Genomic DNA, 18,240 nt, shown 5'->3' with positions numbered 1-18,240 from the left:
CCCCCGTACATGAATGTATGTGTACCAGTTCCATGCTTTGTGCTTGAGGATGTCAGAGGACGGTGTCAGATCCCCCAGAACTGGAGTTATTATAGAGGGTTGTGAGCCGTCATGTGGATGCTGGGAATCAACCTGGGTCCTCTTCGAGAGTAGCCAGTGCTCTTAACCACTGAGCCAGCCCTCCGGCACCTTGTTTTTGTAACTATGGATACATGTGTCTGTTTTAAGCACACATAAAGCTATTCTGAGTTCATCTGTAGAACATGCACATGGAATGGTTGTTAAATGCTTTCATTTTTATTATTTGTTTTTATTTTTGTGTTCTAGGTGTTTTTTTTTTTTGTTTTTTTTGTTTTTTTTTTTGTTTTTTTTTGACAGGGGCTCATAGAAACCAGGCTGGACTTGAATTTGTTACGTAGCAGAGGATGACCCTCCCACACTAACCTCCCTCATGCTGGGACTCCATTGTGACCACCATACCTGGGCTCCCATTTTCAAATAGTCAAGCTAAGGACACTCATCTCCAGGGTCACACATTCACAGGACACTGACCCTAAAATGTGTGGCTCTCACTTAGCCACTCTATGTGGACACTCAGCAATATGGCTCATTGAGTGAAGGAGCTTGCTGCCAAGTCTGGTGATCTGAGTTCGATCCTCAGAACCCACAAGGTGAAGAGAGAGTCCTATAAGTTGTCGTTTGAAGGCACGCATGGACACACACACACATACACACACACACACCGGTGTAGCGCCTGTCAAGTATTGATATCACATGGGGTATATTCTGAATAATTGTTTATCTGAAATTCAAATTCAGTGGGGTACTACAGTTTGGATTACAAAGTGTCCCCAAGAGTTCATGTGTTACAGGCTTGTTCCCACTGTGTTGTAATTGGGAATCACTGGGAACATTCAGAGGCAGAGCCTGGTGGGCAGTAGGCACAGGTCTTGGTATGCCCTCAAGAGGGATTACTGGACTGTGCTGACCACTCTTATGTCAATTTGACACGTTAGACTCACCTGAAAGGAGGAACCTCAATTAAGAAAATGCTTCTATAAGATGTGGTCATAAGGCGTTTTCTCAATTAGTAATTGATGGGGGAGGGCCCAGCCCATGGTAGGTGGTGCCATCCCTGGGCTGGTGGTCCTGGCGTCTGTAAGAAAGCAGGTTGAGCAAGCCAGTAAGCAGCACCCTCCATGTGCTCTGCATCAGCTCCTGCCTCCAGGTCCCTGCCCTGCTTGAGTTCCTGTCCTGACTTCCTTCAGTGATGGACTACAATGTGGAAGGGTAAGCCAAGGAAGCCCTTTCCTTCCTAGCTTGCTCTTGATCGTGGTGTTTTATTGTAGTAATAGAAACCCTAAGACAGGAACCCCAGTCTCCTCTTCTGTGAGGTCAGTGGGCTTTTTCTGACTCATTCTTCTGCCATGATATGTGACAGGCCCCAAAATATCAAGGCCAATTAGTCATGGATGGAAACTTCCAGAACTCAGCCAAAATACCCTTCCCCCTCTGTGCTTGTGGCCTTGGGTGTATGTCACACACAGCAGGAGGCTGACCGACAGACAGGCGTTGTGTGATTCATTTGCAGCCCTCCACCAGAGGCTCTCTTGTCCTTCCCCACTCTCTTTAGTAACAGTCCCGAGAGGAGAGACAAGCAGCCTGCCTGGCCTGCCCTTTCTGTAACTGGACTAAATCCTTCTTCTCTGTCTATAACTCAGGAGGAGGAATTACCTATAATCTTTTTATTATTCCTCTGTCATCGAGTCTGGGCTGGGATTTAGTGCGCGCTTGCCATTCACGGCCCATTCTTCCTGCCCCACACAGCACTGATAACCCTGTTAACCGAGAGATAGGGGAAAAGCCTTAGCTACAGCAGAGAAGAGGGAATTTGCAGGCACTCAAGAATTAAATTTTCTTGATGTTATCCGCTCTCTGAGCATTCAGTGACTTGTCACTGACATCTTTAGCCACAGTGATAATTGCAGCGGGGTCACCCAGAGGAAGAGTTGCACCTGTCTCTGCCAGCCACACAGAGAGGCTGAGCCACACTGGTTGAGAGCTTACCCTCAGTGGCAGCTTCAGTGGCTATGGAGACATGGAATCAAGGCAGGGATATGCTAGACACTTCCAGAGTGACCGGCTTTGTCCTTTGCCATCCCAGGAAGTACACACACTCCAGATCTCTAGTTCAGAGCCTCTGCCCTTGGGGCTCAGTATGTTACCTGCACTATCATTCCTCTGGTGTGTTCAGGGAATCTCCTTCTGCCACGTGGGTCCCAAGGACTGAACTTGGGTCCTTAGACACAGGGGCAGATGCCTTTACCCACTGAGTCATCTCACCAGCCCCAGTCTGCCACAGGCTTTCTTGGACTGCCAGCCTCCAAATCATGACACGGAGACTTATCATTAATTATGACTGCCTGGCTAGTTCAGTCAGTTGAGCTGAGTCTCATAGTCTCATGGTTGGGCTCTGGTCCCATTGGGTGCCACTTGTAGCTGGAACTTTATTTGGGAGCTGGTTGATGGCCCCAAGAAAATTCCAACTACACCTGTCTCTACCTGTTGATCTATCCCAGCCTGTCAGCTCCCTTGGGAAGACCCAGGTGAGCCCCTTTCCAATGTGCCTTTTTGGACAGTCAGTGATCCAGCACCTTCACCTCTGGTCCTGTCCACCACATCTGTACCCACACATTCATTCTGTCCCTGTCGTCTCCCTCTCACCCATCCCAGGCTGTCAGGAGTAGCTACAGAATCTTGGCAAGTTGAAGTTCATACTAGCTGACTTCTGCTGGACTGACGATGACCTGACAACACTTTTATGTACACTTCTTTTTTAAACCCAGAGTTCTCCGACAGTGTCTGCCCCACTTATCTTTAAGTTTGAAGTACAGAATGAACATCGGAGTTTCAGCAACTCACAGAGGGTTTCAGCAACGCACAGAGGTTTCTGTGCCTGTGAGTGTTACTATGTGTGTGTGTGTGTGTGTGTGTGTGTGTGTACATACAGACAAACAAGTCAGTTAATACGCAAGGTGATTTGTGGTAGTAAGGGCTCTATGCAAAAGACTACGGGATGAGGTGAGGCAGATCATCTCAGGTCAGGGAGAAGCTGTCTGAAGAGGGAATTTTCAATTGCAACTTTGCAAGACCTGAAGAAAGAATGTAGATGAAATTCTAAACGGTCTTAGTAAATAAGAAACACAGAGTCTGCCGGGTGGTGGTGGCGGCAGCGGCGGTGGCGGCAGCGGCGGCAGCGGGGGCGGCGGCGGGGGGGTGGGGAGGGTGGGGGGCGGCGGCGGGGGAGGCGGCGGGGGAGGCGGCGGGGGCGGCGGGGGCGGCGGCGGCAGCAGCGCACACCTTTAATCTCAGCACTTGGGAGGCAGAGACAGGTGGATCTCTGTGAGTTCGAGGCCAGCCTGGGCTACAGAGTGAGTTTCAGAATAGGCTCCAAATCTACACAGAGAAACCCTGTCTCAAAAAAAAAAAAAAAAGAAAAGAAAAGAAAAAAAGAAACACAGCCTAAAAGATCAGAGCAAGAGCCACGACTCCCTTTAGCTTACCACTGGATGCTGTCACTTCCCCTCTGAGAGAGAGACCTTCTTCCTGTGTCCTGTCTTTTTATTGCCTTTCTTTTCTGTCTCCTCATTGGCTCTAAACCCAACCACATGACTTCCTCATCACTGCCTCTCTATACAGACCTCAAGGTCTCTATGGTTGGTACTGGGATTAAAGGCGTGTGTCACCATGCTTGGCTGTGTCCTTGAACACACAAGAGACTCTGCCTGCCATGTGATCGGATTAAGGGCATGTGTTACCACTGCCAGACTTCTGCTTAATGGCAACTTTATTTATTAACATACAAATAAAATCACATTTCAGCACAAATATCACCATAGAAGAACCTGCCTGGGCAGAGGCTCTGAGGAGGTGGGGGTTTGGTGAGCTTTGGGGCCAGGTGGAGAGCCAGGACACATGCAGCTGATGAGCAGGGGCACATGCAGCTGATGAGGAGGGACACATGCAGCTGATGAGGAGGGACACATGCAGCTGATGAGCAGGGGCACATGCAGCTGATAAAGAAGACCACATGCAGCTGATGAGCATGGGCACATGCAGCTGATAAAGAAGACCACATGCAGCTGATGAGGAGGGGCACATGCAGCTGATAAAGAAGACCACATGCAGCTGATGAGCAGGGGCACATGCAGCTGATAAAGAAGGCCACATGCAGCTGATGAGCATGGGCACATGCAGCTGATAAAGAAGACCACATGCAGCTGATGAGCAGGGGCACATGCAGCTGATGAGCAGGGACATATGCAGCTGATGAGCATGGGCACATGCAGCTGATGAGCATGGGCACATGCAGCTGATGAGCAGGGGCACATGCAGCTGATGAGCAGGGACACATGCAGCTGATGAGGAGGGGCACATGCAGCTGATGAGCAGGGGCACATGCAGCTGATGAGCAGGGGCACATGCAGCTGATGAGCAGGGGCACATGCAGCTGATGAGCAGGGGCACATGCAGCTGATGAGCAGGGACACATGCAGCTGATGAACAGGGGCACATGCAGCTGATAAAGAAGACCACATGCAGCTGATGAGGAGGGGCACATGCAGCTGATGAGCAGGGGCACATGCAGCTGATGAGCAGGGACACATGCAGCTGATTAACAGGGACACATGCAGCTGATGAGCAGGGGCACATGCAGCTGATGAGCAGGGACATATGCAGCTGATGAGCAGGGACACATGCAGCTGATGAGGAGGGGCACATGCAGCTGAAGAAGACCGGAAGCAGCAGGAAAGTTAACTGTCATAAGTGGGGCTTAAGTGCACTGATTAGGAACTGAAATTTTGTTCTGACTGCAATGGGGAGCCATTGATGGGTTTTAAGTTGTGTGATGACTGTGAGTTCTATCCACTCCCCCACCTAAAGTTTTAGAGTGGGGGTATCCAACCTCTTGATGTTGTGACATGTCGTCGTCACTTACAAATGTATTGGGCCACGTTCATAGCCTTCTGTGATGCATGCAGCCGATGTGTCATAGGTTGGACACACAGAGAAGAAGGACCAAGAATGGAAGCACCTTGTGCAGTGAGTATATTGAAGTGTCTTGGGGAGGGATGATGGTGGCCTTAGATGGACACATGAGCCATGGAAATGGTCAGACACAGGCCATCCGCTTCTATGGTTTCGTGTTATTTACTCCCCAAGAGTGTGTGTGTTAGAAGCTTGGTCCACAGTGGGACAATATGGGAGGGGACAGGTCACCTGGCAGTACTGCTCCCAGAAAGGTCACAGCTCTTGTGGGGCATCAGTGAGTTCTGAACCTGGCCCCTCCCTCTCTAGTCTCAGGCCTCTTGTCTCAGCTCATGACTTCTGCTGTGAGCCCGTCTACCATGATGTGACATCCTTAGAAGACCCTCACCAGGGCCAACACTCTGCCCTGTGGATGCTTAGCCTCTCAGACTGTAAGCTACACAAACCTCGGTTCCTTGTACGTCACCTGGTCCCGGAGTTTGATTAGAGCAACAGAACACAGACTGGCATCCCATCAGCTGCTGGCAGTGAGTCTGGTAATGAGGACATAAGAAGAGCGCCCCACTCCTGCGTTCCAGTTTGAGCCAGTTGGTAGTGTGGCTGTTTGCAACCTCAGGAAGCCTTGGCAGGAGGCCGACTCGGGAGGGAACAACCAAGAACTCAAGCTACGTGTTTGAACTTCAGGTGGATATGGCTTTTAGTTTTGCATCCTTTGCATCCACACTTTAATTCTGGGCAATCAGGAACTGGCCTATCATTTCAGTTAGACCACCTGTGACATCCTGAATGTCAGACCCATCTGAACTCCAGGCAATATTAACAATGTCACCGGCCTTCTCCCCTTGGGACCACCAGGGGCTTGTTACCATTCTCTCGCTTCTGTTTTTCCTAAGGTTACAGTTTCCCCCTGTTGCCGTGATAAACACTTTGAACAGAAGCAACTATTGGAGGAAAGGGTTTGTTTGGCTCACACTTCCAGGTCACAGTCCATCACGAGGGAAGTCGAGGCAGGAACTTGAAGCAGAAGCCATGGAGGACACTGCTTGCTGGCTCCTCTCAGGTCCCAGACCTCAGCTGCGGACGGTCCCGCCCACATCTAGGATAGGCTCCCTAGGTGACTTGTTAAGACGCTTGTCTCCTGTCAAGCTGGCAAGCAATAGTAACTGCCACTGGCGATCTGATTCATGTGTCCTTCAGCACGAAGCTCCCTGACTTTCCTTCTGGAATCTTTGATTTCAGTGAGAGGATTTTTCTTTTTTGCTTATTTTCTGAATGCTCCCTGAACGTCTTTGCTCTTGCTCCCGTGTTGAATTTCTAGGGTCATTGGCCCCCAGCCTCAAAATTCCCTGTGGAATTCTCTGGGCGAGGGTTGCTCTTGTAGAACTCTCTCACATTTTGCTTATCTGAAAAATCTTTTTCTATCGGTAAAGAATATTGAAAGGCAGAGAAATCTACGGTGGCTGTTGTTTGGTTCTCTAGAACTTTGGCAATGCAATTTCATCCCCTTGGGCTTCTAGTATGGGCGTTTGAAAGTGGTTCTTTTTTGACTTTTGGGACCCCAATTAAGCATATTAGATCCTAAAATCCACTTATTCTCGTTTTATGCCTCCCCTCCTCCTCCTGCAATTTAAGACTCTCACAAATTTGCTTACTTTCCTTTTTTTTTCTTTTACTGCTTTATTGAAGTATAGTGAACATGAAATAAAATGCACATTTTTCTTTTATTATTATTTTACAATTTTTTTTTCATACAAGCTGGGGTGGTGGTGCACACCTTTAATCCCAGCCCTTGGGAGGGAGAGGCAGGTGGATCTCTGTGAGGCCAGCCTGGTCTACATAGTGAGTTCCAAGACAGCCAGGACTATGTAGAGACTCTGTCTCAAAAAAACCAAAAGAAGCCAGGTGGTGGTGGCGCATGCCTTTAATCCCAGCACCCGGGAGGCAGAGCCAGGTGGATCTCTGTGAAATCAAGGCCAGCCTGGGCTACAGAGTGAGATCCAGGAAAGGTGCAAAGCTACACAGAGAAACCCTGTCTCAAAAAACAACAAAAAACCCACAAACAAACAAACAACCCCCCCAAAGAAAAATAAATAGAATTAACAAAATAACCGTTTTGTTACCAAATCTAGCATCTGGCAAGGTTCAGAAACTTACCCTGTTCCTGTTGAGCATCTTTGGTTACCAAACAGCCTGTAAGGTTAGGTGGTGGTGTTCTGGGCTGAGGAGATTGGGGAAACACATTTTTTAAATTGTTGTTGTTTTGTTTTGAAAGATTTATTTTACATGTTATGAGCGTTTGTCTAAGAGTATGTTGGCATCACATATGTGTAGTGCTCATGGAGACCAGCAGAGGCCAATGGATCCTCTGGAATTGCAGTTCCAGACTATCATGAGCTGCTTTGTGGGAGCTGGAAACCAAACTGGGGTCCTCCGTAAGGCAAAAAGAGCTCTTGATGGGCAGTGCTGGTGCATGTCTTTAATCCCAGCACTCTGGAGGCAGAGTCAGGCGGATCTCTGTGAGTTCAAGGCCAGCCTGGTCTACAGAGTTCTAGGACAGCCAGAGCTACACAGGGAAACCCTGTCTCAAAAACCAAAACCAACCAACCAACCAAACAACCAACCAACCAACCAAACAAACAAACAAACAAACAAAAGAGCTCTTAACTGCTAAGCCTTTTCTTCCCCTGGTTTTGTTATTTTAAGACATGGGCTCCCACTCTAGCCCAGGCTGGTCTGGAATTCCCCAGGTAGTCCAGGTTGGCCTCAAGGTTGTAGCCATCTTCTTGTTCAATGTCCAGAGTGCTGGGAACATAGGTGTGCAGATTGCATGTCTGTGGGCCTTCTTCCTCACTCGCTGTTGGTTCTCTGTGTTCCTTACTTGGGGAGGGGGTAAGGAGCCTTTCTCTCTGGTACCTTCTCTAGAGGAACACTAATTCCATTCAGGAGGAGTTCACCTTCATGACCCAATTACCATCCAAAAGCCTCAGTTCCTAAGTCCATCACCCTGGGATAGATTTCAGCATTTGACTAGGGTAAGCATAGATCTGATAGTTTGAAAGAAAATGATCCCCAAAGGGAGTGGCACTACTAGGAGGTGTGGCCTTGTTGGAGTAGGTGTGGTCTTGTTAGAGGAAGGGTGTCACTGTCAAGGGAGGCTTTGAGGTCTCATGTATGCTAAAGATACTGCCCAGTGTCTCAGACCACTTCCTGTTGCCTCTGAGTCAAGTGGTAAGAACTCTTCAGCTTCCTCTCCAGGCCATGCTCCTCGCTATGATAATAATGAACTAAACCTCTGAAAGCTTAAGTGAACCACCTCAATTAAACGCTTTCCTTTCTAAAAGTTGCCATGTTCATGGTGTCTCTTCACAGCAATAGAAACCCTGACTAAGACAACAAACATTTGGACCACAGCAGTGACCATCTTCCTTCCCTACCCAGTGGGAATCCCAACTAGAGGCAGTCAAGGCAACTTTGTTGCCGGTTGAATGGGGACCTGTGTCATTTGGGAAGTTAGGTCAGAAAGACCTAACCTTGAAAGAAAAACTTCCACTTTTTATGTTGGCTGATTAGCTTGTATCTTGATTTTACATATTTTATTTTACAAAAATTTTGGGGGGGTCCTTGAAAGGAGGGAGAAAGCTGTTTAATTGGTCTAGAGACTAGATATGCTAAATGAAGTATCCTGATGCTGGTCGTACTTAATGCTGCTGAACTACATGTTTATTGATGCCAGCAATGGCTATCGGTGGCATACCCATGATCCCAGGCAAGAGGACTGTGTGTGTAAGGCCAGCCTGGCTACAAAGTAAGAACCTGCCTCCAAAACAACAACAACAAAACAAACAAAAGGTGTTAAGATGGCCAATTTGATGTCCTGTATATTTTATTACAATTAAATATAGGGACTGATGGGGCTGGGAAGATGACTCAGGGGTTAAGACCACCGGCTGCTCTTCCAGAGGACCCAAGTTCAATTCCCAGCACAACCACCGCAACTCACAACTGTCTGCAGCTGCATTCCCAGGGCACCCCTCATCTTCTTTTGGCCCCCATGGGTACCAGGCATGCAAGTGATGCACAGATGTACATGCAGACAAAACAGCCAAACACATAAAATAAATAAATAAAACAAAATAAACATAGGGAGCTGCTTAGTAGGTTGTGCTTGCCACCCACGAATGAGGACCACATGGAAGTTAGGTGTGGTGGCCTGTGCTTATAACCGCCGTGCTGAGAAAAAGCAGAAACAGGTGCATTTCTCATGCTTTGCAAGCCAGCCTAGCCAAGGCAGCAAGCTCTAGGTTTAATGTCTCAAAAATAATGTGGAGAATGATGGAGATAGAGACGCCTGATATTGATTTCCACATGTGCATGTACGGAGGACTGCACCTACATTTGCATGCAACACACACACAGAGAGAGAGAGAGAGAGAGAGAGAGAGAGAGAGAGAGAGAGAGAGAGAGAGAGAGAGAGAGAGAGAGAGACTAGTTAGCAATAGAGGCCAGGCAGTGGTGGCACACACCTTTAATTCCAGCACTTGGGAGGCAGAGGTAGACTGGTCTCTGTGAGTTCAAGGCCAGCCTGGGCTACACAAGATTGATCAAGTCTAAAGAGAAACAGAGCCAGGCAGTAGTGGTACACACCTTTGATCCTAGCACTTGGGAGGAGGAAACAGGAAGTGGTATGGCTGGGCAGAGAGAGGAAGTGGGGTGGAGAGAGGTGCTTGGTCCTTTTCAGTCTGAGGATTCATAGAGGTAAGAAGTCTCCAGTGGCTGCTGCTCTGCTTCTCTGATCTTTCAGCTTTTACTCCAATATCTGATTTTTATTAAGACTAATTAGGATTCGTGCTACAAGCAGGGTTTTAAAAGGATACAGGAGGCAGGGGGGCTGATGTAGTGCTGTGTCCACCTCTGCTCTTCCTGACATGTTCTAGAACTCAGGACTGTCACTTTTGTTCAGTGTTCACCTGCCCCCGAGTGCTCCCAGCGTGGGTTGGCGTTGGTCCCTCCCTGTTAAAGATGATGATGTCTGCCAGGCGGCGGTGGCGCACACCTTTAATCCCAGCACTCGGGAGGCAGAGCCAGGCGGATCTCTGTGAGGCCAGCCTGGTCTACAGAGCGAGATCCAGGACAGGCACCAATATTACACAGAGAAACCCTGTCTCGAAAAACAAACAAACAACAAAGATGAAGATGAAGATGAAGATGAAGATGTCTTTCCTCAGGAGGAGCGGGGTTTTAGCCCCAGCACGGCTGACCTTGAGTCCTGCGTCAGCTGTCTGCCTGGGGATGCTCAGCATCCCCGCTTTCCCGACTGGACCCAGCATCAGCAACACTCTCCACTGTGGCACCCACGCATGTGTCCCAGGAGGAAGTCCACTCCCTGCATCAGTTACTTTCTCGTGGCTGTGACACAACCTGACAGAAGACATTTAATGAAGGGGCTGTTTTGGCTCGCAGTTTGAGGGCACAGTCTGTCATGGTGGGGAAAAGCATGGTGGCGGGAGTGTGAGGCGGCTGGTCACACGGCATCGGCAGTCAGGAAGCAGAGAGAGAGGAATGCTGGTGTTCGGCTTGTTTTCTCACTTTAAGAAAAGATTTGCTGAGCTGGGCATGGTGGCGCACACCTTAATCCCAACACTCGGAAGGCAGAGGCAGGTGGGTCTCTGTGAGTTCAAGGTCAGCCTGGTCCACAAAGTTCCAGGACAGCCAGGGATACACAGAGAAACCCTGTCTCTTTGTTACTGATGGTTATGAGCTGCCTGTGTGGGTGTTAGGAACAAATCACGGCCCTCTAGAGGAGCCCTAAGTACTTTAAACTGGTAAGCCATCATCCCACCTCCCATTTCTCCTTTTCATTCAGTCCAGGGCTGAAGCCTATTGAATGGCAATTCCCACATTTACGATGAGTTTTCCCACCTCCGTTAACTTTAATCCCTCACAGAAATGCCCAGAGATTTGTCTCCATGGAGATCCTAGACCCCATCAAGTTGACAATCAAAGTTAGCCATCACCCTCCATACACACACACCCTTAGTTTAACACTCCTGGGCTGCGGTTATGAAGCTGGCATACCTCAGGAGCTTCTGTACCCATTTCCCCAACCAGTATCTCCTACTGTGTCTCCCTCTGACATTTAGGAAGTGTGTGTGTGTGTGTGTGTGTGTGTGTGTGTGTGTGTGAATGTGTGTGTGTGTGAATGTGTGTGTGTGTGTGAATGTGTGTGTGTGTGTGTGTGTGTGTGTGAATGTGTGTGTGTGTGAATGTGTGTGTGTGGTACTGGGAATCGAACTCAGATCCTTGTGCTTGCTAAAGCAGACACTCTACAACTGAGCTACATCCCCAGCTCTCAGAAAGAAAGGTCTTGAAGTGCCTTATAAATAGCGTTTGCTATGTGCCAGGGGTTATGCTACTTGATTAACGATCTCGTTTAATCTTTTCAACAATTCTGATGTAATTATGAATGGCCTCATTTTTACATTTAAGCAAGCTGGGCTTGGAGAAGTTAAGACCATGAGTAAGAGAACAGAGGAGCCGGGACCCAGACTTGGGTGTGCTCTTTTCATAAGTGCCTTTCCAGACATTAATTTTCTCTCTTTTAGATTAATTTATATGATGATATTTCAGAGGACTTTTAGCTGCTTTAGATAACGCTGGCTTTATTTTGTAATTTGTTGGGGTCCGTGGTGTGGAAAGATGTTATCTATGACCCACCGAGGCAGGGAATCTTATACTGTCCATTCAACAGCTCCAACTCCCAGATAAAATCTCTGAGTTAGGAGATAAGGACCTTGTGCCAGGGAAAGAAGTTGATTACTGGGTCACAGAACCCCTTCCTGCTTGAGTGTCCCTTGACCAGCAGAGGGCAGACTTGTGGGCCCAAAGAGCAGAAACAGGCAAAGAAAACCGCACATGGAGGCTTAGTGTAGGGAGGAAGAAAGATTTGGGGGAAATGGCACCCTTCTCAGCTGCTTGTCCAGAGAGGGAGCATCTGTAGGCTGTGGGAACAATGTACGCGGGATTCTTAGTCTGTAGAAAATTCATGTGGGGCTGGTGAGATGGCTCAGTTGGTAAAGTACTTACTGTGCCAATAGGAGGATGTGGGTTCGGATCCCCAGCACCTGCAGAAAAGCCACAGCCTGCACCTTTGATCTGAACCCTGGGGAGCCAGAGACAGGAGGCTCCTGGAGCTTGCAGGCCAGCAGAATCAACAAGCTCCAGGTTCAGTGAGAGACTCTGTTTCAAAAAGTAAGGTGAGAGTGATAGAGGAGCATATTTAGCACTGACATCTTTGTGTGCACGTGTGCGTACACACACACACACACACACACACACACACACACACACACACACACAAGTTCTTTCTATTGTGAGAGTCAAAGTTACATTTTAAGTTTCAATTACTATGCCTTAGAGATCCATGAAACAAAAATGTCTCTGATCTGCAAGCCTCTTGCTCAAGGACATGTAGTTCCTGAAATGCTGGAGCTATTGTTTATGGAGACAACAAGCCCCATGTTTTCACTCCCTAAACAAGTTTGTGTGACCCATCTGCACTGGATGTGCTTGATCACACGTGGGCGGGAGGTTCACAGGCAGGAAATATATCAGGATGTGTGCTTGCCCCTGATTGGATGTAGGCTGGAGGTATGTCAGGTTTGTACACTTGCCCATGATTAGACCTGATGGGAAATACTTAAGCCATGGCAAACTGTGACTTTGGGTCATTTTTCAGGGAACCAGAGATAAACCTGGTCAGAGCCCATCCACCTGGCCAGTATTTAATTAAAGCTTGCTTCAAATTTGGCTTTGGATTGAGGTAGTGGTCTTTCTCAACCGGAGGCATCAACACTGTAGATCTAACAGGACATTAACCTTCTACCTTAACTTTGCTTTCCTGGACCTGGCTTCTAGTATTTAGACCATCAGGGTCTTATAGGGTTGGGGGCATTACAGTATTATTGACTGGGAAGGTACCGTAGGCCCTGTAAGTTACAGGGACAAAGGTTGTCTCTGCTGTTTCTTCCACACTCTTCTAACTGGTAGGATCTCAGGGGCTCAGTGCCACAACTGTGAAGTCACCTGTGCTCAGGGCACAGTGTGTTACACAAGGCCCCAGCATGCTCCTGGAGGCACAAGGCTGAGTCCCGAAGGCGATGATGGATGTACTAACAAGAGCATGTCAGCCCGGTTTTTATTTCACAGAGAAGGAAATTGCCATCAGGACCCTTAGCCAAAATCCTGTCCAGGCTGACAAACTGATGAACTTGCCTGAGGCTTCATGATCACCTGCTTCCCCACAGGAGAGCCCCAGGAAGGGCCACCAAAGTTGGGGCTTCTCCAAAATTATTCAGCTTCCTGGAGAAATGGCTCTCCCCTGCTGCCTGCTCCTTCTGCCAGCCTCCAGAACTAGACAGAGGCTTGGAAGAGCCATGTCAACCATGACAAGCCTCTCCGACAGCCCTTCCCTTCTCCTGGAGTATGGTACTTTCAGACTCTCTTCTAAATGAATGGTGGAGGCTCTGGTAACTTCGAGAGCGCCTCTGCCTCCCTCTAGTTCTCCAATCCTCCTTACTCCAAAGGCCTCTGATTACGTTGGGAGTGTAAGCCAGTTGCTAAGCCAACGGCAGAGGTCATTTGAGGGGGATGGATGCAAGAAGTCACAGATACATTTCCTCAAGCAGGGCCGAACAGAGTCCTCACCCTGAGGTGGGCACACCCCAGAATCAGCCCACCTGGTTGTGTTGCCCCAGGTTCTGAGGTTCTGGTAAGTAGGGAAACAAAATAAGGTCAAAATTTCAGTGTTTGGAATCACCATGGCAATGCTCAGGCTTCCTTGCCATATGGGGTCTTAGAATTGGAGGAACCTATCTTGCCATTCCTCTGAAATCAAGCAAAGCCTGGAGACCCAGAGGGTCATCCATGCACGCCTCAGACTGCCAAACCACCAAAGCCGCCAGACAAAGTCTCCCAGAAGTCACACACTGGGAGGGATGGTGGTGTGGTCAGTCCTGACCCCCGGGACCTAGGAATGTGATTCGAATTTGGGAAAAAGGTTTTTGCAGCTATCATTAAAGGACCTCAAAATTAAATTGCCCTGGATTTAGGGGTGTCCTTAAATTTAATGATAAGGGTTCTTATAAGAAAAAGACCTGGGGATGAAGGCTATTTGGGAGCAGCAGAGCCTGAAGCCAAGGACACTTGCAGTTACTAGAACGAGGAAGAGACAAGGTTCTCTTCTAGAACCTTCTTAGGGATCATGGCTCTGCTTGATGCCCAGATTTGGGCCCAGGTGTGACCTCTGCCCATCCATGCAGAGAGCCCTTTTCCTGTGGTCAGAGAATAAACTTTTTTTTAAATTTAAATCTTAAAAATAAAGCAGAATAGTACAGGCATGTCAGAAAGGGCTGCCTGGCTTTCCAGATTTTCAGAATTAAACCTAGAATGAATAAGCTGTACTGTTTCTTTGTGTTTTTGTCAACCTGACACAGACAGGGTCATAGAGGAAGAAGGGATCTCAATTGAGAAAATGTCTCCATCAGACTGGTCTGTAGGTAAACTTGTGGGGCATTTCCCATTTTCTTTTTTCCTTCCTTCCTTCCTTCCTTCCTTCCTTCCTTCCTTCCTTCCTTCCTTCCTTCCTTCCTTCCTTCCTTCCTTCCTTCCTTTCTTTCTCTCTCTCTCTCTTCCTTCCTTCCTTTCTCCTTCCTTCCTTCCTTCCTTCCTTCCTTCCTTCCTTCCTTCCTTCCTTCCTCCCTCCCTCCCTCCCTCCCTCCCTCCCCCTCTCTCTTTCTTTCTTTCTTTCTTTCTTTCTTTCTTTCTTTCTTTCTTTCTTTCTTTCTTTCTTTCTTTCTTTCTTTCTTTCTTTCTTTTTTGTTTTTCAAGACAGGGTTTCTCCATGTTACCTTGGCTATCCTGGAACTCACTATGTAGACCAGGCTGGCCTCAAAATCACAGAGATCCACCTGCTTCTGCCTGAGTTCTGGGATTAAAGGCGTGTGCCACCACCACCAGGCTGGGGTATTTTCTTAATTTCTTTTGGTTTTTCAGGCAGGGTTTCTTTCTGTAGCCATGGCTGAGCTGTAACTTACTCTGTAGCTGTAGACCAGAGATTTGACTGCCTCTGACCCCTGAGTGCCCAGCTTGATTTCTTGATTGACATGAGAAGGTTCAGGCTACTCTGGGTGATGTCATCATTAGGTCCTGGGTGCTATAAGAAAGAAAGCTGAGAAAGCGTGAGGAGCAAGTCAGTAGGCAGCATTCCTTCCTGGCTTCTGCTTCAAGTTTTGACTCCAGGTTCCTATCTGAGTTTCTGCCTAGTCTTGGCTCAGTGATGGACTGTGATCTGGACGTGTAAGCCAAATAAACATTTTCCTCCCCGGGTTGCTTTTGGCCATGGTGTTTATCACAGCAATGGAAAGCACACCAAGGCAGGAGCTCTGCTTGAGTCACAGGTTTGTTCTTGGTTCTCCCTTTGCCTACCAAGAGCCCTGGGTGGAGCTCCTGGGGTTCCCCTGTCATCCTGCTACTCAAAGCTCATTTGGAAGCTAGTCTCCACTGCGACTATTCCTTCCTCGCTCTGGCCAGCATCCTCTTTCTGTAGCATCATTGCTGGTTTCCATGGATACAAAAGGCTGGGGTAGAATGGTGCTGATGTACGTGTAAACTTCAGAAATAAACGAAGGGCTATTGTTTTTTTTTTTTTTTTTTTTTTTTTTTTTTTTTTTTTTGCCTGTTGTTGAATCCCATTCATTGTGAGCACATCCCTGGGGACTTCAGAATGGGTATCTCTAACTCCCTGGTCTCCAGCCATGTTCCCCTGCCTGGCTAATGAAGCGGGGAGCCCACCCCCAACACGCAGATCTTCTCACTCATTTTTCAGGCTTCCATATAGTTTTGGCACACGTGTGGAAATGTCAACAGGTGAGGGGAGATTTGCGGTGAATAAGCAGATGGTTCCCACAGGGTACCCACTATCACAGTCAAGGTTTTCACCAATCTAGATGTGTCATTTGTGTCGGGCATCAGAAGAGAAACGGGGACCTGGACTACTGTGCACACTCACAGCTGGGCGTGGACATCTGCCTCTGTCCGTTGTCTCTGGCTCAGCTTCTGGTCATAGCAGAGGCGCACTCCAGTCAGTCCTTCTTGTGTCTAACTTCCTGTTTCTGTGATACAACACCATGACCAAGGCAGTGCTGTGGGATGACGCTTTTGTGCACTGGTTTAATAAAATGCTGATTGGCCAGTAGCCAGGCAGGAAGTATAGGCAGGATAAGCAGACAAGGAGAATTCTGGGAAGAGGAAGGCTGAGTGGGGAGCAACATGTAATGGGACTCAGGTAAAGTAGTTAGATTAATAGTTACGGGCTAGTTTAAGATATAAGAGCTAGCTAGCAAAAGGCTTGAGCCATGGCCATGCAGTTATAATGAACATAAGCCTCTGTGTGTTTACTTGGGGATGCAAGTGGGAGAGATTTGTCTGGACCACTGGCAGGCTGGGACACAGGAAATCTTCTGACTACAAGGCGGTGTAAGGAAGAAAGCGTTTCAGTTGGCTATGGTGTCAAAGCAATAGGAGTCCATGATGGCAGAGCAGAGGCATGGTGGCTGGAACGGAAAGCTGAGAGCTCATGTCTTCAAACCTCAAACACAAAGCAGAGATTCAGCTAGAAGTAGGCAAGACTTTCAGCTCTTAAACCCTGCCTGCATCAAGATATTCCTTTCAACAAGGCCACACCTACCTCCTTAACCTTCCCAAACAGCACCACTGCCTAGGGACTGAGTTTTTATACATGAGCCTATTTCTAGGAACCGAGTTAAGGCAGAGGAGCTCAGGTAGAATTGGGTCACTGTCTTAGTGTCCTATTGCTGTGAAGAGACACCATGACCATGGCAGCTCTTATAAAGGAAAATATTTAATGGGGGTGGCCTACGGTTTCTGAGGTTTAGCCTGTTATCATCATGGCAGGACATGGTGGTGTGCAGGCAGACGTGGTGCTGGAGAAGGAGCTGAGAGTCCTACATCTGCATCTGAAGGCAGCAGGAAAAGAGAGACACTTGGACTGGCTTAGATTTTGAAAACCCAAAGCCCATGCCCAGTGACACACTTCCTCCCACAAAGCCACACCTCTTAATCCCTCTCAAGTAGTGCCACTCCCTGATGAGCTAGCATTCGAATCTATGAGCCTTTGGGGGGTATTCTTATTCAGAGTACCACACTCCAATCCTTGTCCCCACACTCATCAAAGGTCGTCATTTTTTATAAGAAATGCCCCTTGGGGGCTGGTCAGATGGTACAGGGGTAAATGTACTTAGTGACTGTCATGAGGACCTGAGTGTGAATCCCCAGAATTCACATAAAAGCTGAGATGGCAGCGTGTCATTAATGCTAGTGCTTCTGTGAGGAGATGTGACGGGGAGTCCCCTGAAGCTCATGGGCCAGCTAGCTGTGGCAGGTATAGATATGGTGGGTGTGTGCCTGCATTCATGCATATGAATGTGTGTCTGCTGCGTGCGCATGCGCACACACAAAATTGAGAGATAGATAGATAGATAGATAGATAGATAGATAGATAGATAGATAGAGAGATGCCCCCTGCAATTCTTATTTCAGAGAAAGTGAGCTGAAGGTGGGGTGACCATATTGTTACCCCAACTGGAATTTTTTTTAGAGTGAAAAGAGCCACAGTTAATCAGCCCATCACGACAGGCACAATCTGAATTCTCTCAGGAAAAGGAGGACATTCAGTAACACTAACGTTGGGCCATCTTGTCCCCAGCTCTGCTACAGACATCAGTGCTGAAAAGCCCTGGGCTGACACCCAGGTCCTGGTTATGGCCGGTGACAGCAGTGGGGCCAGACTCAATGTCACAGGATGGCAAACTTAAACGCTGTGGAGGCTGTGACTGCCCTTGCCTCCTGTTTTCTTTGATGTGTTCTAAATAAACTTAGTTTTAAAAAGTGGTTATGCCAGGCATAGTAATAAGCCTTTAATCTCAGCACCTGGGAGGCAGAGGCAGGTGGATCCGTGAGGTGGAGGCCAGCCTTGTTTCTATAGCAAGTTTCAGAATAACCAGCGATACATAGTTAGATCTTGTCTCAGGGGAAAAAAAAATATAAAAGGTTGTTGGGGCCTGAAGATAGCTGTCAGCAAAGTATGAGGCTGCAGAGTATGAGGACCTGAGATTT

The sequence above is a fragment of the Peromyscus maniculatus genome, chromosome 2 (genome assembly GCF_049852395.1).
Source record: "Peromyscus maniculatus bairdii isolate BWxNUB_F1_BW_parent chromosome 2, HU_Pman_BW_mat_3.1, whole genome shotgun sequence".
Classification (NCBI taxonomy): Eukaryota; Metazoa; Chordata; class Mammalia; order Rodentia; family Cricetidae; genus Peromyscus; species Peromyscus maniculatus.
This window is presented reverse-complemented; position numbering follows the sequence as displayed.